Below are 26,769 nucleotides of genomic sequence, written 5' to 3' on the forward strand. Positions count from 1 at the left end.
CCGGGCACTTTTCTTCCGATAAGGTAATCTCGCAGCCATGTTGCAATGGCTCCACCAGGACAGGAGGAACAACGACACGGCGGAGCGCCAGCCTCCGGTACGCAGTGCGCAGCTGTACGGAAATGTAGTCTTTGTCGATTTTACCTAAAACACCCCAAGTCCAATTTCTTGAAGTTTTTTTTTTCTGTATACCCCGAAGGCATATTCTCTACTCAGTGAATTCCCTAATGGCTTGTTCGGTACCTTCAACAGCGAAGGAGCCAAGCAGGAGCTAGCCGCTGCATTTCTCAGCAAACCTTCAGACCTATACCCATCATGCCGCATAGGGCACTGATGGCAAAAAAAAGTACTTCCCTTAGTTTATATGCGCGAATGTTGAGCGAGCTTAACAAGAACAATGGGCTGTGTAATGAAGCAGGGGACATAGCAGAAAGGTGTTTGTTTCATCTTTCATAGACTCAATTCCTAGCAAGTAGTTCGTTACTTTAGCGAATTGGATTTCTCCATATCGTAAAGTTAAGTTTTAACACGTATCGTGCAACAGTCATGAAAGAAGGAAAATAAGAACATATAGCGAGCAGTCAATACACCAAGTTGCGAGTTCTCTGTTCTCACATACGTCGACATATACTGTCCTCAACAGAAATGTGACCTGTTTCATGCTTGTTCAGGTTAAAGAATAGATAACGGGTACTCTTGCGACCGCCACATATAAAAATCCTTCCCGTAGACACTACAATTTTAGTACGTCATTCTGTTGCGAAGACCAACGGCTCTCTAATCTCTCCACTTACCGTGGTCACTAGAACATAACTGCCGCTGTGGTAGATGTGTCGACCGTTTTTCTGGGAAAAGCTCAGAAGTCTTGCAGCTTAGCACACTTCGCGAAACCAAGAGTGAGAGCTGTTTTACAGGGCCCGCCTGACTTTTGCTAACCAAGCGGTGGTCAGCCGCCAAGGAACTAACGGACGGCTATACGGGACCCTAGCATGTTGGCTTATGTTTTTCAACCGCCGCAACGCAGGCCGCCATCTCAACTCCCTCGATGACACAATCTCCGCGCACGCCGTCCACTTCTATGGTGGGCCACTTGCGCTTCACGTCCGGCACGAACGCCGGTACAGTGCGTTCAGCAACAATGCCCACTGCTACCGGATGCATCACTACGCGAGGCCGGCGTGCGCCCGCGATATCCGAGGTGGCCCACAGCTTCTGGAGCATGCGCGTTGGAGGGCACAGCTCACTCTCTTTCCTGTAAGAAACAAACGTTCTTCCCACGGCGAGGAATAGCCGCAATGGCGCATTTGCGTTATTTCGTACGTGACATTTTTCGGGTCCTTGACAATTTGGTTGTCGGGAAGGGCGAGAGTTTCCCTTTTTCTCCACAGGGCAAGCTTCACATACCTTTCCCGTGTGCCTACACCTCTTTGAGCAATACAGCGGTAGTTGCATTAGCTTAAGCTGTGTTTTTCCTTACTTTGCATCTGTCCGCGTTCTTTCATGTGTCCTGCTTTAGCGAAGTGATGAATGAGTTAATGAATTAATTCTGGGGCTTTACGTGCGAAAACCACAATGTTATTATGAGGGGCGCTGTAGTTGGGCCTCCAGATTAATTTTTATCACCATGAACGCTCTAACGTGTTCACTATACACGGCACACGGGCGTTTTTCCATTTCGCACCCATCGAAATGCGGCCGCCGTAGCCGGCATTAGACCCCGCGACTTCGTGGTTAGCAGCGCAGCACCATAGCCGCTGAGCCACCAGGGCCGGTAACAGTCTGATGAATAACCATTTACCATGACCTGCTCTGAGAGAAATGGACTTGCCAATAGAATGAAAATCCATTTTCCACTTGTATATAATGAGCAGTATGTACTATTGCTGTGATAACACTGTCATGAAACAGTCGGCAGCCATGGCGTTCACTAGGACAAGGTTAGCGTATTGGCGTAAAATTAATAAAGCGTTCCAAAGGTTTCTTTCATGTGCAACTTCCATTGGACCAGCGTATGGCCAATTTAATAAAACTGGGTTGGTGGCAAAACTTTTCCTCACATTTCCTTATCGCAACACGTGGTGGCTTTCCTTCGGTAAAAATAAACTTGAGGCGTCTTCATAAGCTGCGTATTTCAGGTGCGGTTTGCACGAGCATTCAATAACGAAAATGATAACGAATTTATTAACGTGTTCTTAAATGTTCCATGGACAATGCTTAGTCCGCGCTAGAACGCGTTCTTAAATTCGCTATTATTTTGGTTATTAGATGTTCGTGCAAGCCGCCCTAGGTCGTTATTCTGCTAGTGACCATACGACACCACATCTTGGGCGCATCAGCTCATATTACCGTCTAATCAAAATTACACACTTCAAAACAGTTGTTCGTTCATGTGAAATCAATTGAAACATACGTACTAAGCCCTATGTTCATCAGCTCTCAGAGCTGGCTGGTGTACTTAACATGAAAATTATAAGGGCTGGTCTTGCCTGAATGGTCGTTACCAGAGGCTGTGCGGGCAGGCCATGTCCACGCCGAAAACTTTTTATATTTAGCTGCATTTTTGCCGGTAAAATTTGGGCATACTCTGGGGCGGTTGCATTCTGGGACGTGACAGCATGCGCTGCTAGTACACTGGGCTAGTGAAGAAAGAAAGTAAATGCCGAACATACCTCGAGCAGTACTTTCGCGTCACGTTGCTCGAGAAAAACTGAGGTTCTCACGCGTCTAGTGTGTCGCGGGGCAGTATGTTCGGCGTAAACTTCGTGATGCAAGCGAATGCCTGTGATTTCCTGCGTTACGGTGCGCATACTCAATTTCGTGTAAGTTATCTGGAAAAGTCAAATCTCAACGAAGCTTTTCCCTCGTTCATCAGCCAAAATGTGCAGACTCGGCACCTGGCGTTCCTGGTGGCGCTCATCCTCAGTGCGAGCTTTCTGGCACTGATGCTGGTCTGGACACTCCGAAAGGGCCAGGACGGCAAGGGACATGTGCTCGCGGTCGGTCACTTCGGCACGTACTTTGGCACCAGGTCCACGGTGTCCGGCGTAACTGTGGGTACTTTCCTGGGCGTACCGTACGCCGACCCTCGCACTCTGCGCTTCGGAGCACCCGTGCCTTGGTATCGCGAGCAGGAGGTGTTCGACAACAAAGCAGCAGCACCGAGTTGCGCACAGGCGTCGCTAAGCCTTGGTAAAGCGCCAAGTGTTCCGGCAGGGAATTACTTTGGGGCTTTACGTTTACTTATTTTGGGGGAACTATGGTTGGTACGTCTTTTAGTGGTATCTATCGACTTTTCATACACGTATTGTTCTAGGCCAGTTTAACGGCGCTCTTTCCATGATTCGGCATGCGTATTGCATTTACCAACACCAGCCGACCCATCGAGCGGGCTCATATCAACAACTTTCACAATTCTCATTCAGCTTTTTGGCCTAGATGCCCAAGATATCTTCTTTGTTCGAATTTGGTTTTCTATGGTGACCAAACACGAACTGTTTATACCAGCTTTCTTTTTAGTCTATCTTATATAACTTCGCGGTTATGTGAAACTGCTGCTGGATATGCGATTTGACTTTTTGAGTAAAACGTCTTTATCTAGCGCAGGCTTGATATCGAAAGAAAGTGAACCTCATGCGCGCACAATGAAAAACACGGTGAAACCTGTTGCCGCGGTAAACTTGGGCATTTGGTTAGGACTGCGATAAAGGAACGCGGAAGGAATGCTCTTTACCTTTAGCTCTTTTTTATGCTTGTGAATGTGGCCGATGCGCAAGATGCGACCGATGTAGATGCGGTGATTGCTTCTTCTCCGTTTGCCCAAAGACTGCAATGGCGGCGTGCATGAGCCGCATAGGACCTCTCAAGCAATATGGGAAGCGAAGAAATCCCAACGGGTGATGGTAACACGTAGGTGCCAGTTGAATATGCTGTGCTGATTGACGAAGGCAATCGCTACACTAGAAAACGCCATAGAATGGAAAGTAGCGGAGTGGCTCTTAGCCCCAAAAAGTCGCCTAGCAAATTACTGTGTTAACTGCCATCAACAACAGATTTGCGCACTTACTGGTCTTTTCACATATTAAGCTGTTTATTGGTAAAACGTTGGCCCTTAGTTCAGTTACCGATAAGGAACAAGAATCTGAAATTTTGTTTTAGTAGGCATCTTTCAAAAATTGAAGGGTTGCAAGGAAGTCTTAAAGGCGCAACAGAAGCGCATATTTAGCATATGGTGCTGGTGTAATGAACAGCTGAATTAACATCAATTTTCACTATTCTAAGGGTAGATAGCAGAAACAGAATGCCTTGCCATATGGAAGCTATTCAGGCAGGCAGCGTGAAACATTAGCTGCCCCCTATTCCTTTCACGTAAGGCGTCTTTCGGCTTTGCGCTTCGACATTTTAACGAAGGTGTCAAGCACACCTACCAAATTCTGTAAGTATATGTGACTTATGGTGTTGTCGCCTCCCATCGCCTACGTGAACTGTAAATCAAATGGTTGGGTTTCGCGGTATGACTGCAGTCGGCAGATTATTTCATTGTACTTTAGGTTTTTACTGCACGATCGAGGTGTCTTTGAGAACACGAAGGGTGAATGCAGTAAGAATGTATAGATATATTGTCATAAAACATGTAATGAGGTATTAAACCGTGTGGCTTCTTTAAAGTGTGCTTATAGCGGCCTTGTAGCAAACTTCCTAAATTTTTACTGAAATGAAAACACTTTTTTACCCTTCTCATGGCTATGATATTCATTCAGAACAGCCGTAGATGAAGCCTACGACAGCGTCACTGTATCGAAACAAGGTGGAAAACAAACATCCGCATATAGATCGCTATCGTTGTCGCGTGTGGGCTAGCTTTGTAACTATATCTTGTAAATAACCTTGTAACCGAGTTAAACGTTGGATTATAAAACGTGAGCACCAATACCAGGCTCGACAATTATTTCCCATCTTCCGGTGTTCTCGCGTGTGTTTCAATTTTGTTTCGCATCTGCTACAGACGAGATGAATGCGAGCACATCGGAGGACTGCCTGCACTTGAACATCTGGGCTCCAGCCTGTGGCCTCCACCCTTGCAGTGGCAACAGGACGGTCGTCGTCTTCATTCACGGTGGCTTTTTCCAGGCAAGCGTCAACCACATGAATCGCACGACCAGTGATACTTAGTTTTGCAGCAGCCTGCCTTGATTCTTTAGCGAGTCGAAAGCCCTGTCTCGAGTTTAGGATAGCAGCCCTCAAGAACCGCCATGCGGCACAAGAGCCTGGGGCTGGATTCACAAAGCTTTTCACTAATAAGCGGTCTAGTAGCTCGTAAGTGAAGTTATCGCCGAAGTCTGTTGTTTCACGAAGGAAGTCAAGCTGCGGATATTTCATACTGATATTTCAATGTCCAGTTGGTTGTGCTTCGACCAGAGTGAGTAATGTACTGCATCTCTCTGACAAATGTGAAGTGATGAATCAATGATGCCGAAAACTGGGTGTAACAAGAAGGCTACCGATGCACAGTGTTTAGACATAAGTCTTCAGTCTCCAGGGCTGGTGCAGCCAAACCTCTTGTTAAAAAAAACTTATTATAGGAGACAATGAGCCCATGTTCCTATATACAGTAGACCAAACTGATATATACTAATCAGAACACGCTCGTTAGGCCGGAAACCAGAACGTATTATTATTTCGTCGAACGTAGCTTTTGCTTCCTCATGGTGAGTGACACTTGGGATTGCGAAAAGCGATCAAGGCTTAGCCCGACTTGGCCGTTATCCGATGCCCAGCTGACGCCTGCCGAAGAATAGAATCCGTGCGGGCATTAAGCCCAGGCCGTGGACGTAGTCTCACTTTAGAGGATGCCGCAGAAGGACGCGCAGCTTCCTGCGATGTCACGCAAAGTTACGCGCCGTTTCCCAAGTAGAGTCCACCCCCCCCCCCCCCCCATTCTCGCATCGCGCTTTAACGGCCGGTCACACAGTGCAGCCCAAGGCAGGAGAAGGAGCTAGCGAAGGTGATTCAGGGGAAGAGTGCGCAGGTCAGGCCCGTACCCAGGATTTTTTTTCTTCTCCCAGGTAGACCTGCGAGATACACCCCTCGTTTACTTGGCAAACAAGGAACCACATCAAATGGACTCGCGCAGGAAAGAAGCGCAGGAAGAACACCGCCAAGAACAAGCGAAAGAGTTAAATAAATATTTCTATAGTAGAATACAATTAAAAAAAAAAACAGCAGTTAGCAGTCAAGGTACACGGACTGCGCAGGGTTGTGTTACACTGCCAGCCAATCCCAGAAGAAAATAAAATCATCGTCATGCAACCTTTTCAAAATGGCGTCGTACTTGACAGCTCCGGAGTGTCCGGTGCCCTTGAAGAGTCTTTTCATCGGCGCAAGCCATGAGGTGTGCAACAGGCATAGGCAAAGTGTATGGACTCTGAGCATTTCACTCATCAAGAGTCTGCGATACAGTTTATTTAACTACTTAGCCCGTTTTACTCATGAAACTTCAGTGCCAACTGAAGTGAAAATTGACAATAAATAGATGCAGCGAAGCAACCATTTTATTTCAGTTAAATAAAATATTAGACTTTCGCCATCCCACTGTAATAGGCCAAAGAAAACGTATAAAATTACACGCTAATAATTTTATTTTCGTGGTTACCGCCTTATTTGGGTAACAAGAAAAGTTTGAAGTACGAATTATTTACAGCCTCGTGGACGAACAGTGGCTGGCGGTTATGAGGACGTGGTCACTACAGACTTAAGTTGTATCCGACACTAGTAGCGTTTTTTGAATTAGCTCTGGAAGAATTACAGAGAAATGTAAACTTGCGGCACAATCCCAGTTCTTTTGGATCCCTCGTTTACAAAACAATAACAAAACCGTTAATAACCAAACCGACTCGTATTGTTATTTGGGAAGTTACTTAACTATGCGTGGCCGACAGTCCCGTACAACTGCGTAGAGCACAAGACGCTGCGATTTTAGACGTACTCCGCCCACCGCGAAAGGTTAGAAAAACACCCACATAAGCACAGCAGAGAAGTGGCTACGTCAGGCGGTTCGACTGATAACTTAGAAGCATCATGCAAAACACACGGGATTGTTCTCCACTTCCGGCGGCGTTTTCTCTACTTCCTTTTTAAGTAATAAGACGTTGATCCATAAATATTTTCATAAACAACGGTTAAATTTGTTAATTTTCGCTTTTCCTTGCTGTTTGGATGTTGCCATGGCTCTCTCCTTTAGCAATCACTTAATTTCTCAACATCTTGCGACTCTTGTTTCCAGTGGCCAATTTTGCACAAAAAGTGCTGTGCAATTAGAGAACGACTAGATGAGGTAACAGGTGACATTCATATTGCTATATGTTTAAGGGTTGTTTCAGGGTTTGATGATGGATGCTGTTTCGCATTATTTTATTTTACACCTTATCCAACCCATATCGCGGGTATATAATTCAGGGGATCTGCCAGCTGTCACTCGAGGAAATAATGAAGCAAAAGCGAAAGTTAAACGCAACAGGCGTTTTCGCCGGCCGCAACTTGTTTCTCGTGCATACAGACCAGCTGAATAAGAACCGTATCCCTTTCCGGGTCCCCGGATCAGTCTGAACAAAGAAGGTTGAACTAACGAAGCAATAGCGATGCGCGCGACCGTTGAATAGATGGTGACAACTGAACGCATCTCGAGTTAATCTCGCGGGCACCGAACTTATGAGAAAACTGGCTTTCACACCCTAGGAGATGCCGATAACTATACCGCCATCAAAAAGGGGTGAAAAAGGCAGCAAAATGTTGACCAAAACTGAGAGTTCAGCGAGTTCGTGTGGTTCCATCTCAACGAAAAAATGCGCGAGAAAACGTACACGAGGAACGTCCCTGTTTGTTCTCGTCTATGTCTTTTTCGCGCACTTTTTAGTTAAGATGAAAATGTTGACCGCTGAACAGCTGTCAAGTCTCAACATTGATTTAGCGGTGCTTTAGGAATGTGTGAGGAGGGGTGCCGTTGGGGGTGTATGCTGCTTGATATAGGAGGGGGGGGTCCCCGAGGTGCCCCCCCCCTCCCGGGTACGTGCCTGGCGCAGGTGCAGATAGCCATGGTTTGCTTTTGGGATGGGAAGAAGGCATTGGTCGAGGTTGGGAGAAGAAGAGAGAGAGGAATAGGTCTGGAAGGTATTTCCCGCTGCTGCGCATGCGGATATATTAGCTTATTGCGGACTGCCTTTGTCCCCTTACTACACCTTTACCACCGTAGCGACTCCGGCTGCTCACCACGACCTTTAAGTGCTCAAGGGCCTAGTTTGCATTACGGGGTTTCGCCTGCATTTGCTCTCACAAAGGCCAGTTTAGTGATTTCTTCGGAAGTACCTTTCTTTCTTTTTGGCATATAGCTACACATCTAAATCATTCCAGTTATAATCTAGTGAAGAAACGGATCCGGGTAGCAATTTCGTATCCGTGCCTGGACGCGTAGCAGCGCTCCCCGGTTGAATTTCATACGGCATCAGATTCTGCGGGTTATAAGTAAAAATGATGAGTCAGAGAGTGGAACCGCAGCCGCACCATTCTACCATTCAGAGAGATTGCAATGAGCACTAGTGACACAGAACTCTCTCACTGAGCACTGGTATAATCCACTAAATGCTATCCCTCCTTTCTTTATCCATACAAACTCAGAAACTATGACTATGGAAACAGGCATTGTCATAGGGTCGTAGGGTAGTGCCAGTTCAGATCGCATTGTAAAGAAAACACGTGAATTAGGCTCCAATTCCATGTTATATTGCCAGGCGGTGCATGAAATCGTTATAGATTAGCATGTCTTCATGGTCACGGTTTTCGCAGCGTGCACTGTTATTTGTAGATGCACAAGAAACAGCGCAAAAGTCGGAAAATTAGCCGTGTTTAAAGGGATTTAAGTTGTAAAAACATACGCTAGGACGTGGCTATTTTCTGAAAATAAAAATGCGAAAATAAGTGTCTCCTAAATGGGTTAAGAATATATTTGAATATGATATGCATCTAATGGAATAAAATTTAACTTTTGGCGGTCTGGCCGGCAGACGGGCAGCAACAACGACCCTCACTACGACGGCCGTGCGCTGGCCGCCTTGGGTGACGTCGTCGTCGTAGTGCCCAACTGGCGGCTGGGCGTGCTGGGCTTCCTTAGCCTGGCGCGCAGCGACGAAGTGCCCATCAACGCCGGCCTGCTGGACCAGGCCGAGGTACTGCGCTGGACGGCCAGAAATGTGGACGCCTTTGGTGGCAACAAGTCCGACCTGGTGGTCGTCGGCCACGGGTCCGGGGCCTCGGCTCTCACTTACCACCTGATGTTGGGCCAGGGTCTGAGTGACGTCGCTCCGATCCTCAAGGTCGTTCTCATGAGCGAGAGCCCAATGACCAGGTGGGGTGTCGTCGTCTTGACATTACCATTCGCTTACTCTGTGCCGAGCTTTTCTGTGTCTCAGCCGGTATCGTTGTTGAGTAGCTCGTAGGGTTTTCCTTACAACTGCTGCTAATAAAAAAGATAAGAAGGTATTAGGGGTGAAATGCGGGTAGTGCATAAGGGCTGGCTTGCAGCTCTGATATACTTCTTGGTATTTATCTTCTTTCCCACGACACTGCATTATTGACAACGTTGTCCTCCTAAATATACCTGCTTCATTTTTCTGTTGATATTTTTTCTTTAATGACACTATTAAATATATATTTAACGAAAATGCCGGTATTCGGGTCCGAAAATAACCTGGTTCAAAGCCACCAACGAAGTTCGTAATCATCCTTAATTATCGGTGCCTGTGGGACGACAGTTAGCTGTAAATCCTGTATAAGCAGAACCCATGACAACTGATAGTTTGCGAAACATACTGCTAAGATTAAGAATTGCTATGAAAGCTGCAGATGAAATGCAATTTGATTGCTTAATAAATTAGGCGGTTTGCAGTTTATTTTCCAGTGCAAACTTATACGTCACGGCTACATCCGAAGTCATCCACGAGGGTTTGATATCTTACAACTGTTTACTGTAGAGGTAGCCACAATTGATTACGAACTTCTCGCAGGTATCCGCTGCCCAACCGAGGCCAGGAAAGCGGTCACAGCGAGTACTCGAACGCACCGGTGCGACTTTTGTGCGAGGAGGCAGAGCAGAGTAAGTCAAGCTTGCTGAGCTGCCTGCGCAGGCTCCCAGTGGAGGAACTGCTACGAAGGCAGCGTGGAGATCCGCGAGAGTTGCCCCAGTTCTTTCCCATGCTGCCGGTGATGTGGCCGACCAGGTTGTGGAAAGAGCTCAAGGTTAGCACAGTACTGCTTCGTGAGTGTCACGGTGGAAGACGCCGCATTTGAAAGATGCAGACTTCTGGAGGAAATATATAGAGAGATAGCACGAAGGCTTCGAACCACACCCGAAGCCCTATTTTAGCTAGACCTGTACGCGAATATTTGTATGTGCAAGTATCCTATATATACAAGCGCATTGCGCGGCAATAAACCAATTGCAGGCAGCGCTTTGTGGTGTCTACTCTCTCGGTCCTTGTCAGCTTATTGTGCACTGTTATCAAATAGACATGCATAGCCAAATAGCCAACCAGTTCATACTGAGCAAAATGTACTTCTTCACCGTTCAGAAACATCACCCTCCTTTTGTTTAAATGAATATAACTGAGTGAAATGTCAGTTGCTAGCTTCATTCTTCGCTACAGACTTCATACTACAGACTACAGAAATTTCGACTTGTAATTCTTGTAATACAATGTATATAGGAGCTCTCTCTGACAACATAAACGTACAAAAAATGTATCAATAAGAAAAATCTAGCACGGAATTGCACGACCACTGTTAGCGTTGTCGGTATCTCAACAATCAGATCTACGTTGCATCCATAAGTTCATCCACAGTTACTGAAATCTACAGGGACAAAGACTGATGCAAATGGACATTCGTCAGCATAATCCTAGTGTTGCCAGACCGCTGTTGTGCAAACGATTGAATTGCGTAGCATCTGCGAGGAGGAGGTTACCTATGTACAAAAGTTACCAGCCTGTTCCTTCTTAGGCAGGCTATGCAATCGCTATCCCTATTGAGGCAAATAAATTTAATATTCTGCCCATCTCAAGGTGTTTCCATTCATTCAAAATGAGCGGTGCTTTAGAAGTGCCATTAGCTTTCTCAAAGACCACTACATTCTACCAAATCCATTTTGCAAGTGTCTTTCCTCTTTCTCATTGCCTTTATATTGTCATCGGGTAGTCTGGATACTGTACAGCAATTCGCATGCGCACGTTGGAATCGGTCGGTGCACGACAGGGGTAATTGGAGATCGTAGGGAGAGGCCTTCATCCTGCAGTGGACAGAAAACAGGCTGCTGCTGATTATGCTGATTATTGTCATCGGGAACCAGGTGTGATCGCATTGTATCCCATTTGGTGGACGTGTATTAAATATTGTAAGCAACGCTTTTAATGCCGAATTCACTCCACGAAACTCTTCCCCAGTTTTTTTTTTTTACAAATTGTGAGTATAATGGCTATTCAATGCAATATTCGCTGGTGGTTTTTTCTCAAATATTTGTATTCGATTAAAAAAATTCACCATTCAAACGTCCCTAGAAATTTCTACTGCCCGTTCCTTCCTCCTCCTCCTCCTCGCAACACATGCGCATGCGCCATGCGAACAAGTCAATAGCACCGTGCGGCATGTCGCCATCATAGGACAAGATGAAGTTTGCTGTGCCGAAGTGGTTGGCGAACCAGTGGAGTGTTGCCAACCAGTACAAAATATTATTTCTCCGAACTGGAACTGAACCGGAACGAAATCGGAGGGCTTTGAAGCCGAACCCTAACCGAATTCGTATTTCTTTATGTTCGGCACCCTGAATAGACCTCAATCAGGCGCCAACATTGCCCGGAAGGACGGGATTCACAAAGAACCCGACCACTGCCAACGTAGCGCTTTTGATACTCCGACTTTGACATATGAAAGGGCTGATTTTGGTGTGGGAAACATTATAAAACGCGCAGTAACGTTTTTTTACACATTGAAGCGGCAGTCAATTTCTATACTTAAGGAAACCATATCACCAAAATTTTAATGATATCATATAATTTATGATTCGTGAAATTTTATTATTTCTTTTGTACGAATCTGCGCTCCGTGGCAATAAATAAATACGAACAATTTATTTTTTGTTTCGATCGGTACGTAATAGTGTTTGCGCTATGCAGCGATACATAGCCAGTAAAAGTACACTCTTGCAGATGCCTCGCAACGTGACGGTTCTCCTGGGATTCTCGGATCACGAGGGGCCGGACCTGGTGCACTTCTTCCAACGCTTCTTCTGCCTGGGCACGGAGGTTGCCTGCGGAGGAGGACCTGCGCGAAGAGGAGGAGGCACGGAGGACCTGCGCGAGGTTGCGCGTTCCATCCTCCGGGTGTTTCGCTTCACGTCCGCAGAAGCCACGGCCATCCTCGACCACTACCCTGAGGTAAGCTGCGCAGAGTCTGCCTTCCACTATCTGTCTATCAATAGATAGTGGAAGCCCGCTATCTACAGCCCGCTATCTATAGTTCGCAGCTCAGATTATGGAAAATACATGTTTCATTACAAGGCATTTGTATCAAATGGAAGGACCATGAATCGTATTGACAAAGCTTATAATTAGTTAGTGCTGCGGCTTGTAGAAGCTCTTAAGGGCTACTAATTTAGGGAAGGCCTTGAGCTTGAACACTTTTGATCAAAACAACGCGCAGCCAGACTTTTTCATGACAAGCCATGCCGCAAGTGTCCAAGAGCGCGGTATCAGCATAAAGGTGACACTCGTCTATTAGTGCACTTGCCGGAGGTTACGACAGACAAGCGAAGCGAGATGTCTCGCGAGCCATGTGTAGATCTTCACCGGCCAGATATCGGAGCGCGCGTCAGAAACAGCGTTAGTGGCATATGCTAAATAGATGGCGAGTCTCCTATATCGATTCCTGAATTACTGTTAGAATGCTTTCTATCAAGCCAACTTCGCGGGATGGGTCAGGCTGCGGCTGCGGTGTGACGCAGTCTGGTTCAATTTTTTACCTGATTTGATACGAAACATGGCTCTGGAGAGATTGTTCACTTAAGTTGACTTGTGTATGTCTGACTTCAAAAATGTCTCTATGATTGGTTTGTATACTTGAAATCGATATTCACTCACAGAACTGACTTATTGAGTAATCAACAATTGTTCAAAAAAGAACCGGTGCTGAAGCCACGTTTCGACAAGGCAATTTCTCTTCGTTACCCATAGGTACTGCTGAAAACATGGCGGCCATGACGCACTTCTGACTCCAGAAGTCACTTCCAGCGCATGCAGCAAGCAAGATGAGATGAATTTCTGTTACTCTGACAGATGGTCGCTAGAGGCCGATCCACACGACGGAACAAATTGCTCTTTTGGACCGCGGTCCGCGCGTCACGTGATCGGACGTCAGCAGTTCGTGCGTACCGCCGTTGGCCCGCGCAAGACCGCGGCCCTCGTGGTCCAACAAATCGCCGAGGCTTTTCCCGCTTCAGTTTTGGCGGCGGACCGCATGCCAAGCGCAGCGGTTTTGGCTTAGCCAACGAATGTTGTCCGGCAACAAAGTGCCTTCAGCCAAATGGAATCTAGTTTTCGGTTCAGCAAAAGCCAGTCAAGCCAGTCGTTTCACGTCCGCCGTTCAGCCTACACCTGCGTGCAGCAGATATAATTTTTTTTTGAACACCGTGTCCTCTTGGAGTGACGAAGAGGTTTTTTTATTTTGTATCCCTCGTTGAGCAGTTCCGATCTTTGTGGGACTCGACCCGGTATGAAAACAATGATAACACTCTGGCCGAGAGTGTAGCTGGTTGATCTGCTCTGCCGTCTGCTATGGCGGTCCGCCATGTGGATGTGCTCTGTGCCGGACCGGACCGCGGCGGGCCGTGACGTCGCATCACGTGACCGATCGGCCCGCAGACTTGGTTCGTCGTGTGGATCGGCCTTTAGGCGTGATTTTAGAGACCACCTTTGTTGAAACTGTGGCACCAGCAGCCTTGCATGCTGGACCACCGTTAAGCTCTTCAAGCCTGCGCTTTCCTGTGAAGTTTCCTCCGATTATTCTTCTATTCAGATTGGTTACTTCCAGAGGAAGCGTTTCGCGGCGGCAATCTAAGGCTACTGCTAATGCAAATGAGGCAACTGTCAGCGCAATCAATGCCGCGCACACGCACGCGCCGATAAGCACGAGGAGCCAGCACAGCTTGCGCTTTCGGTGTATGTTCCGTCTGTCACGCGTGAATAGGCACTCCAGTTCCGTTACATTAGCATATCACGTGCCACTGCTCACCGGCTGTCTGCGCGAGCAGGGGAATCGGTATACGTCCCGACTCTTCTTCGCTGCACCTACTTCTCGCTCGTATAGTTTGTACACCGAGCACTGCTGAATGTGATCAGCTGCTTTTCCAACTTGTGTTACGGGTGTACGTTCAGCACATCGCTCACGATAATGTGCTTTCGCCATGTAATTTCGTAATAGTAAGCTTTTGGGCTAGTTGGCTTGACAGGAGGAGAAGCGTTGCGGAAAAAGCAGACGTTGACAGGAAAGGCGCGAACGTCTTTCCTGTTCACGTCTCCTTTTCTTTTTTTTTTCCATGGCGCCTCTGCGCTCCCCTTTGCGATAATCGTGCAATTTTATGCTGGGCTGTTTTAACATAATGACGATATCTTTGGGCTTAATCCAGCAGCCCACGCAAAACTCATCCTCGAAGTTACTCGGATGATCGTTCCCATGTGGGAGCATCGAAATGGCAATGCAAGTGCTTTGCAGCACATAAAGTTCGCTTTCTCTGTATTACTGATTTGTCGCCCACATGAATGCGTCTTCACATCTTTTTCAGCTTGCCCAGAAAGGCATTGAATGACTAGAAAAACCGTAGCATAACATGTGCAATCGACCATAGAAAGGTTACAGGAGCACCGGTAGCTGGCAGACAGTTATATAGACTACTGGTAAAACTACCAGACCTAGAATTACATGAAATAATGGTACATTTGTGAGGGAACACCAGAAAGAAACACGAACGCACGCACAAGGAGAAGGTTTATCAACGAAGGCACTAATAATGAGAAATCTACCAAGCAGATGATCAGCCTGTAAAACTTTGATAGTTACTGTTAGAATGCACCAGAGTGCACACGTGCGTACGTAACACACGAACGTAAGGCAAGAAGGTAAGCTTTTGTGTAGAAATGCACCCCTCCACACGATGCCGCACAGAGTCCAAGTGTTTCTGAAAGTATCTTGTTTTATTTCGCTCGTGTTTCTGTAACGCGCTCAAAACATTATTTGGCGGCGCATATTGCTATAGGCATTTCGTGAATTCTTGTGGGCATAGTGTGCATACACATAATTGCCTAATTAAAAATAAGTTCGCTAATTAAGTTTTGAACGACTTACTTTACTGTTCATATTGACATATACGAATTTAAGGAAATGTACATTTAACCGAAACATTTTCAGAAGCTAGCACCAGTTTTGAAATAAGCCCAGTAAAACTTGGCGTGAAATTGCTAACTTGTTCTTCATACTCTTTTTAACAAAACGCGTTTTTCTACGATGTAGCTCAAATGTTACTGAAGCACCGATTCCGTCGCAAACATGGGTAACGCATATCTAGAAACTTGTGTCAACCTCTGATTTCGTCGCAAGTCGATATACCCTTAAATGCCACCGTCTAGAAATCGTAAATGACCATGTGTGGCGTAAAATAATTAGCTTAGAAGGTAATTCACAGAAACATTCTTAATTAGTGAAATATTCGTTTCGTTGTTACTGCAAATAAACTGTGCTTCTGAGAGTAATCTAGCTGCAGAAGGACAATGGTGCCGCGTGTCAAAGGTGATATTTAAAAACTGTGATAACGATAATATTGCTACGGAACAGTGTTTACAATGGCGAAGAGGCAAGCAGTGAGAAGACGACGACAACGATTGGAGGCTAGCGCGGGCTGTTGCCTTTTGACCAAGTGCGGCGTATTCCCCTTGTAAATATACTTGTTTATAGCATTTTGTCTGCGTCTTCCTACGTAAAATATCTGATGGAGGTGGACGTTCCCTGTCCTCGTCACGGAGCTTTGCAGTGGACGGCACGTCGAGCAGTCCTTCATGGCTCCCGGCGACGACAACTCGACTCCACCGGCTCCGAGACCTGCTGCCACTTGGACGACCTACACCACTCTCCCCGTTCCCCGTGATCCTGCCGTATTCTCGGGCAAAGATGGGGAAGACGTCGATGACTCGATCAGCCTGTACGAGCACGTCAGCCGCAATAACCGGTGGGACCCTACTATCATGCTCGCCAACGTAGTCTTTTACCTTGGTGGCACACCTCGAGTTTGGTTTCGGACGCACGAAGATGAGCTCACCAGTTGGGATTCGGTTAAGCGAAAGCTCCGAGACTTGTTCGGCAACCCATACGGTCACCAACTTGCCGCGTAGAAGGTGTTATCCGCCGCGTGCAGACGTCAACGGAGCCCTACGTCACGTACATTCAGGACGTCTTGGCTCTGTGCCGCAAAGTTGACGCGCACATGACTGAGTCCGACAAGGTCTCCAACATCCTCAAATGAATTGCCGATGACGCCTTCAACTTGCTCGTTTTTAACAACGCGGCAACGGTGGCTGCAGTTATTAAAGAGTGCCGCCGCCTGGAACTCGCTAAAAGCCGACGTATCGACCAGCAGTTTGCCCGTCTGCCCAACACCCCAGCGACATCTTCCTGTGCCGACGCTCCTCGTCCCACCAACACTGGCGATGTTACCCGGATCGTCCGGCGTGAAATCGAGGCCGCCTATCCGGCTGCCTTCGACTCCAGCCCCCCCAATGCACCTGCAGTCACGGTTTCCCTGATCCAGGCAGTTGTCCGCCACGAGTTCGAAAACATGGGCCTTCACACCATCTGCTCGGCCCATCGCCCTGATACCCTCCCGGCTTCTTCGTTTCCGCCCCGACCCGCATCTTCTTGCTCACCACGTTTCCGCAACCCATCTGAATGGCGCACTGCTAACGACAAGCCCATTTGTTTTCACTGCCGTCGAATCGGACACATTTCTGGGCACTGTCGAAGTCGCTGGAGTTCCCCGGCCCTGTCTACTTATACTGACTTCTCTCGCCCCTCAGGTGGCCCTTCTCGTCTTTATGTCGCACGCTCCGATAATGCCGCCACTGATTCTCCTGAGCCGAATGGCCCCTATTCTCGTTCTCCTCTTCATCATTGTAAACACTGTTCCGTAGCACTCGATATATATTCTCCTTCAGGCTGTCATTTATATAGACCGCTCGTCAGCTAGTATGCTTACGCTCATTAAAGTTAGGTGAGCTTTTAGCACACCCTTTTATAAGCATGGTTGCGCTGCCAGGAAGGTTTGCGCGAAATCGCGAGTTTACGAGGATCGGTTCTGACAGTAAGTTCGTATTGTTTAACTTTAAAATTTAAAATAAATTGGAGGGTTTTACGTCACAAAACCACAATATGATTGAGACACGCCACAATGGTGAAACCCGAAACTTTTGACCACCTGGGGATCTTTATAGAAATAATGTGCCGCACAGAGGCGCTTTTTTTTTTATTTCGCCTCATGGCGATGTCGTCGGCGTCTCTAGCCGCTCAGCCACCACGGTGGGTATTGTTTAACATCATGCGACCATTATATTCTGTATTGTATAGTACGGAGAAAACTGACTTTTGAACGGCGATTGCTTTCATCTCGATGACATTAGTCCGTATCCATTATATATGAACATTTACCTAAACCTTTTACGCTAGACTTGTTTATGAGAGCAAACTTCAGCCAATCTTGAGTACTGAGACTGGATACATATTTAGAGATGGCGGCCGACCGATGCCGAAGAAGATTTACGAAAAAAAAACTTTTGCGAATTTGGGCCCAAGGACTGCAGCTGGGCGACGCAGTATCTTGCGAGACCTGTACAAGCGCGTTTACTGAGGCACTGCTACAGTGACCCACACGACTCATCGTTGTTTTGGTAGCGTAGCGCACGTGAACTTCATTGTAATATACGTGTGGTTATTTTCTGAAAAGCAAATCTGCACAATAGGCTGGGCTGAGAAAATAAGGAAGTAAAATGTATGCTACAAGCGGGCACGAGGCTTTCTATGAAAATGAACTGGACCTAAACAATCTCGACAGCCTATGATGAAAAAGCTCAGCGGTCACAAGCCATGCTTTAAAAGTAATGTAATTAAAAGACTGGTGTACGCGTTTGACGCTTACACGAACCTGCATCGCGTGCTAAAGTCTTCAACCGAGGCCTTCCTCGAAGGAGAGAGCCGGGGGCTCGTAAAGCTCGTGTACTGACTGCATCAATAAACCGCTAAATTCATTATGGTAATGACGTCCAGCGGAGGGCGAACATTCGAAGAGCTATTTATTTCCTTTGAACACTTCCTTGGGCCGTCTATTCGACAGGCGCATTAAAATGTACGAAATCCATCCAAACGTCTACTCCTCCCACATCTGCAATAATTTTTCTTTTTGTCCTGCACGTCTGTGACGCTAGAAATGACAGTATCACAGTGGCGCTAACCGTGACGCCGCATGTTCGACGCATCGTGCGCAGAAACGGCAACAAACGTGTGCTTAACGGTGGCGGGGTGCGTCGCAGGCGCGGGGCGCCACGAACGCCAGCTGGCTCGAGCAGCTCTTGTCCGACCTGCTGGCCGTGTGCCCGGTGCGCTTCTACGCGCAACGCCTGCGCGCCTCGGGCAACAGTGTGCATGGCTACGTGCTGCACTGCAAGAACGTTAACGGACAGTGCGTCAAGCCGCCAAGGGACTACGCCGTACGGCTGCTTTTCGGGTCCCCTCTGGTGCTGGGCACGTGGTCTTTCGAGGAGCACGCGCTGAGCCGACGTGTGATCTTGCGTTGGGCGCATTTCTTCAAGACTGGGTGAGTGGACGAAAGGAAAGGAATGGGGCCAGGGGCGGGGGCCCTTCGCGTGTTGCTGTTGATGGCCCTATTTCCGCATAAAGCGCAGCGACGGACAGTAGTTGCCTGTACGCGAATGGCGAAGAGTGACGTAACGCACTTCTATAGCAAATCGCACCCATGCAAGGTGCGGCTGTGCTCTAGCTAGCGGGGCGAATTACATTATCGCAAGAGGCGAGAGTAGTTTGGAATGAAGTAAGTCGTCGCACACCGTGAATTTAAAAGCTGGAGTATCGAATTAAGGGAGAAAAGAAAACATTAAACGGATGAACCTTGCGCCCTGCTTCATTCACCAGCGTAATTTCGAATCACCGTAAACAGGTTCCGGATTTTTGCAGAGAGACACCAATGCATCAGGTGTAAACGCTTTCGCGTAACAATACCGTGATGCACTCAAGATATGGAATACATTCGTTTCACATTTGCGTAAACGTGGCCAGTGCTTTGAAGCTGATGGACCGTAGCTGAAAAAAGTATTCACAGTGGTGATAATTTCAGGTTCTTTGTCTGCCTATCGCTATCACGAGCAGCCGTGTCTCATTGTTTCGGCAGCCTAATCGATACCAATTGCAGGCATGAATGTATAGTAGCCATCACCTGCGTCATTACCTTGTCGCTTTATCAACGGTGGCGCGCTTTGGTTTAAAAGCGCTGTTCGCTCATGCTTCACACGCTAAAGAGCACCGCTATCCCGATTGAAGGCGTGGTCAGGTGTTTTCTGCCACACACACACCCACACGAACATATATGATTTAATTTCTGATGCGAGAATAAGCAATTGCAGACTAGGTTGGAATTCAAATATGAAGTAAACTTTTTCCAAAGCGATTTGCAATTTCTTCATTAAAAATGTTTCCATAGTTTTAGGAGTTGTGGAATAAATAATTGTTGACTAATTACTCTACTGAATGCAGAATGCGAATGTTACGCTTTACGAATGACATACTTTTAGTCCCTCCCTTCTAGAGCGTAACCTCACATCTTTATATCTTCGATAACGTTAGCTCGGACACTCTGTATAATTACACAAAACAAAAGTACAAATATTCCTAGATTTAAAGAAATTCAAATCTTTCTACTATGCCCAATGCTCAATGTTGCCTATTGACCTGGAGGATATAGTTATGCGCTGTAAGTTTTAGCTACATGCGGTGCAAGAGGCTATTCGTGCTCCGCAAATCCCTTGTATACTAAAGGCTGTTTTAAGAGCGGTCTGTCCCAAATGCACGAAATAACTCAACACAGGAATATATATATATATATATATATATATATATATATATACACACACACACACACACACACACACACACACATACGCGCTTTCTTTCGTCTTTCTGTTTGCTATAAACAGAAAGTGATAGATCCCAGCTGGAACCAAATCGGAACTGAAAGAGGACAACTGCAGCGGTGCGTGATTCCACACTGCCTTATATTCAGTATTTCGGTGAAAAACACTGCCTCAGAGCCGATTGCTCTGAGTAGGATTTTGCCATATTTATGTCGCATTATTTAGACATAGTTTTGCGGTACTGGCTAGACAGGTTTCTTGCATTACAGGAACAGTGAGTAGAGTCGATGGTCACGAAAAGGCCAATGTAACATCAAAGAAACGAAGTCTTTCTTGGCCTGCATCCTTTGCCAAAAGTGTATGGGCTACGTTGCTTGTGACCTATATGCTCACTAGAGGCTGTTTGGGGAATTTCTTTTATGCGAAGCATATTACTAGAGCTCAACCCAGCTCCTCAGGCGCGGCGGTGTCGCCTTCAATACCACGTGACACCGTGACAGAGGAGAAACAGGGCTCCAACTCGCGCCGTCGCTCGCGGAGTCGCCTTCAAGGCTGACCACGTGACACCGTGACGTCACGACAGAGGAGAAACGGGGCTCCAACTCGCGCCGTCGCTCGCGGCGTCGCGGCGGTATATAAGCAGCTGCGCTTGTTTCTAGGGGGCTTTGGCTCAATTCTTGCAAGATGGGCTAGGTGGGAATCGAACCAGGGTCTCCGGAGTGTGAGACGGAGACGCTACCACTGAGCCACGAGTACGATGCTTCAAAGCGGTACAAAAGCGCCTCTAGTGCATGCGGTGTTGCCTTAGAAACGAGCTGTTTCTAAGGCTCAGGCGTGCGTCGCTTGCTCAGGCGCACATTTCGTTGCCGCGCCGAACGCTGCGTTGCTCGACGCTCACCGCGTCCAATGCGGGGCGCGTAGTCGCTGCGCCGTAGCCCATTGTCTTACACCCCTTGTCGGGTCGACGGGAACGCTGTCGCGTTCCACTCTTGAAGGCGAAGCAGAGTAACGCATGAGTTGTTTCTTCGTCTAGCCGAACCAAACATAGCCAAGCAACAGCAGTTCACCAGGCTGAACAGTGGTTCAACAACTAAAATAAAGGCTAGTATGCTTCGCATCCTGGGCTTAACCTTAGCTAAGCCACAGCCATTTTTTGAGCTACAGTTTGCAACGGCATGCAGAATGAGCGTAGCTCTCGTGCTCGTTATTCATGAGGTCTAGAGCGCTGGAGCACTACGAGAATAATACCACACATTCAGAACAGCATAACCGTAGGTGGGTAAGTCACAGAGTGGTCTGCGTACTTCTGATTAAGGCTGTGCACGTTGGCGATTACCACCTCTCTCACACATCGCCGATACATCACAAATTTTAATCACTGTGTTTGATAATGGTTTACGGATATTTCATGCACGTTAATAGAAGTTGGATAAGAGTGAATGTAATAAAATTCGCCAGTTTACCCTCGTCTCATTTGAGCTTCCTTTCAACGTAGGCGGCTGGCACCGCCAATCGACTCAGTGAAGCAAGGAGGCATTGACATCGACATGATTTCGTTCACGCACCCTACGTCTAAGTGGGCACCGGACCTGCGTAAAGAAGAGTGCGACAAACTCAGGCCGTACTTCTCAGCCTTTATGGAATGATTACGGAGAGACGTCACGGACTAGCTGCCACTTGTGCTTCCTGCAGCCATAGTTTAAAGAACTGTGTTAGTTGCGTCCTTCTTTTTTTTTCGCTTGATATGCGCTAAACATTTGCAAAAACGTGTAAGCGGATTCCACTAACGCGTTATTTGAACTTTTACGCCATATGTTAGAATGCTTAGTTTGTTTTGTACATTACTTGACCGCGAGACTTTGCCATTTACTGAAACCCTTGCAGAAATTACAGAACTGGTAGAGACGTTGGTAGCCATATACTTCTAATTTAGGGGCTTCTTGAAGTAGTAGCGCTATAGTTCCTACTTTTCTCCACGTGCATAATCGATTAACCAAGAACTGTTCGCAGATGTTTCGTGCACAATCGAAATATTTGTTATCGCATGAAATACGTGAAGGTTGCTTTGGCACTAAGGTTGTAGTGCTTAAAATATTTAGATTGCATTGAACTGTAAGCTGTTTCATGGCAACTGCTAACTGTAAGCGCTGTGCATAGCAGGGCATTGATATATACGTATATAAGGCTTAGCAGGTTGTTCATCTATGGAATAAATAAGACGCGCTGGAATTTCTGGTGAGTTGGCAATGCCTTCTTGCTTTCTGGGAGGGCGGTAACAAAAGCAATAACAACATAAAATACCGGGTGTTTTAGCGAACGCATTAAATAAATAAAAACATGCCTGTGGCAGATACCATCATTCTAGTTTAGGGGCTGGTCTACTCGAAGAGGCTAGTATTAAAAGCAAAACTGAAATCTATAATCGAGTAATTAGCAAAAAATTACTGTTTTTAACACTTTACCTTATGGCCCACAGTGGAATTTCCAAATTCTAGCCGGGGAGTTCACAAGGCGGATCCACATGGAACCAATTCTCAGGATGATGCCAGTTTCGAAATATTAATTTCCCGAAATGCATTAGCGTTCGAGTTACTTTTCAGTGCCTAAAACGACGTTGTGTTAAGAAAGGAAGTGAAACGACAGTGCGTTTTCACCGCAAGCTTGACGGCGCATATCTCGTAAATGGCGTAATCCACACAATTATTGTCAAGTGTATATGACTTCCAGTCTCACCCGCTGGAATTTGTAAATTGCAATATGTCGCCATAATAAGGTAACTGTTTAAAATTATTTAGTGCATTTTGTTGATTAGTAGATTGTGATTATGAATTTCTTGTGCTAGTCATGTTCGCCTCTTGCAGAAGACAAGCTCATGGACTAGAATCGTACTATCTGCCACAGGAAATCTTTAAAAAAATTTTGAAAGTGTTAGTTGAAACACCCTGTATGCATCAAAGCTAAATAAACCATAGCTGTGGCTCTCTTTCCTAAGCTCTTGCTTGTGTTCGCATTTTAATAGCTTTGTCTAGAATAAATTATACTATCTAATAAGCAACAAAAGTCGATGCCAACTCCGCGGATGTCAAACATATGATACATTGCAGATTTGAAGCGTTCTTTATTCTAAGGACTTCGCAACTTCCACAACAATAGTTCACCTTTGGAACTGACAAGAATGTTTTGGAGAGTGTCTGCTACATCGCATGAAACGGCGGTTCCCAGAAGAAGCAAAAATGCCATAATTGTGCAGTCAAGTTTAAAGAGGTGACATTGCTGTGCACGATGATGGTAATGATGTTTTGGTTCTGTGGAAACGAGCGCCTTGAGGATCCGCTCTGGAACGTCGTGTCCTTATGTCGCGAACCAAATAAAGGAGAGTAGTAGAGAAGGGCAAGAACATCACAACTTTTGTGTAACAGTCTTCAGGTCGCTTCCAAATTCAGCTCGTTCAAGCAGCATTGACCAGAACTTGATTCCTTTCGTGCTTGCTCTGCGGCGTTCAGTTTTTTTCGACGTTTTCGGCAATGCGGCAACTGAAGCACACGAAGTAGGGAGTGACGTCACAACACTTTAATGTGTTAAAGGAGAACCCGTCTAGCAACTGATTTGATTTGTGTTCTGGTAGCGCTATAGAAAGGCCACGTATTGTACGAGCACTCTCGCGCAGCCGCTCACCGTCCTTAAACGGCAAGGTGAATACTAGTACCATCGTACATTCAATAACGCAGCGTGAAACTCTTCGTGACTGATATGACCGGTATAACGCAGTATCAGCCTTCGTGACTGATATGATCACATGCCTGCATTTTCTCGTGGGTACTGGTGCAGAAGTCAATGTCATACCATCCTGAGCTGTTATTCGCAAGCGCAGACAAGTTCAATCAAGACTACAAGCTGCCAGTAAGAACCCCATTGCCACCTATGGGGAACAAGCACTGTCCCTCAGCATCGGCCTCCACAGGGCATTCCGACGCCTTCTTCTAATTGCTGGTGTTGCCTTCCCCATCTCGGGTGCCAATTTCCTGGGCCACTACAATCTCTTCGTTAACATGCACCGCCAACACCTTGTTGATGCTGACACACCTTTCTGTGCTTGGTATAGCCTCTTCAGTGCCACTTCCTGCAGTCAACAGCGCATTGCCGATGTCAGTTTACATAAAACTACTTGAGCAATTCTCATATCTTCTTCAATCGACCAACTTCCTTTTGCCGGTCACACATGACATCACTCACCATATCATTACAACCGGCCTGCCCGTCCACGCTCGATCTCGTCGTTTACTACCTGATCGCTGCAAGATCACACGCAGCGAATTTGAACACATGCGCGCACTCGGGAATGTGCGGTCTTCCTTACACATCTACACTCCATATGGTGCCCAAGGTGTCTCCTGGAGACTGGTGGTCGTTCGGAGATTACCGTATGCTCAACAATGCTGCTGCGCCAGACCGTTACTCACTTCCGCACATTGCATATTCCTCCGCACCACAGCATGGAGCATCGATAATCCCCAAGGTCGGCCTAGTGAAAGCTTACCATGAAATTCCTGTGGCACTAGCGGATATTCCCAAGATGGCAATCATCATGCCATTTGGACTCTTCGAGCACGTGCGCATAGCTTTCGGCTTTCGAAATTCTGCACAAACATTTCACCGCTTCATCAGCGCAGTGACATGAGGTATTCCTGTTTGCATACATTGATAATTTGCTTGTCTTTAGGCGAGATGCGGAAGAACACATCCAACATCTGGGCCAACTCTTTCAACGCCTCGCCGAATACGGCCTAATCATCAATAGGGCGAAGTGCGAATTCGGCGCACTCGAGTTGGACTTCATCGGTCACTGTGTCAACAAGGATGGCATCTGTTCCTTGCCGTTAAAAGTCCAGGCCATACAATATTTTCCTCAGCTCTTTTCCATCCGTAAACTGCGCGAGTTTCTTGGCCTCGTGAATTTCTACAACCGTTTCATCCGTCACTGCGCCGCTTTTCTCCGGTCCCTAACGGACATGCTTCAGAGCAACAAATCCAAAACAACTGAACTGACCTGATTACCACAAGCACTAACCGCTTTTGATACCATCAAGATCAAGGTGTCTAAGGCAACCCTTCTCGTCTATCTGAGCTCAGGAGCCCCACTTTGCCTTATCACCGATGCATACGATGCTGCAGTGGGAGCGGTGCTTCAACAGTTAGTGGTTAATGTCTGGCAGCCCCTTGCCTTATCGTCTCGGAAGCTCTAATCCACGGAGACCCGCTACAGCATATTCGGTAGAGAACTCTTCGGAAGGTACATGGACACTTCCTGGAAGCTCGAAAGTTACACATTAAGACAGGCCATAGACCTTCGACCGTCGCCGTTGGGTCGAATTCTGCTAAATTTTCACCACGGAAAACATGGCAACTCGCCTTCATCGCGGAACTCATGACGGACATACGGCACGTGCACGGAAACGACGATGCCGCAGCAGACGTGCTCTCGAGCTGTGCCTCTTCCGTCACTACGGACAACAACCCTGTTAGTATCGATTTCTCCGCACTTGCTGCCCAGTAACAAGACGACACAAAGGTAATTGCGCTTCGTGGAAAAGCTGGCGTCTTTCATCGGCGTGATTACCACTTTCCACCTTCTGGCATTCCTATTCTTTGTGATGTCTCCACGTGCCCACCGCGTCCAGTCGTTCCACTCAATTTCCGGCTCAGCTTTTTGATGCTGTTCATAAACGATTCCACCCTGGAATCGGAGCCACACAATAGCTGGTTACACAATGTTTCGTATGGCCGGGCATCAACAAGGACGTACGTGCCTGGGCGCTTGACCGTCTGTTATGCCAGCAATCGAAGGTTCACTGTCAAACAAGGGCTCCTTTCGGCTCCTTTACTCCGGCATCTGAGCCACTCTACAAGGTCCACGTTGACATATTTGGGCCATGGCCGCCACCAAACGGAAACACCTACCTCCTAACTTGCATAGATCGCTTTACCTGATGGCCAGAAGCTTTCCGTCTACCCGACATCCATACTGGAACCATCGCAAGCGAGTTTGTCGCGGGTTGGGTTTCCCGATATGAAGTACCATCTATTATTACAAACGTTAGAGGACGCTAGTTGGAATCGCCACTATTCAATAACCTGCTGACCCTCCTAGGCACTTCTTGCATACGCACCACGACATATTACCCCGTCGCCAATGGCCTTCTTGAACGTTTTCAGCGCTACGTTAAGGTCTCGCTCAGAGCGCCGCCTGACGCCACGCACTGGTCCACATCACTCCCACTGATTATACTGTGTCTTCGGGCTGCAGTGAAGCAGGATCTGCGCTTTACGCCTGCCGAGATAGTTTTTGGAGCACCACTACGTCTTACAGGGCAGTTCTTCCACCCTGCTGTATCATCTCTGTGCCCTGACCCCCCCCCCCCTGACTACATCAACAGGCTGCAAGCTTCTTTCCAAATACTTAGTGCTGCTGAACCTCGCTGCCGGCACCGCATCG

The sequence above is a fragment of the Dermacentor variabilis genome, chromosome 2 (genome assembly GCF_050947875.1).
Source record: "Dermacentor variabilis isolate Ectoservices chromosome 2, ASM5094787v1, whole genome shotgun sequence".
NCBI classification, from domain to species: Eukaryota; Metazoa; Arthropoda; class Arachnida; order Ixodida; family Ixodidae; genus Dermacentor; species Dermacentor variabilis.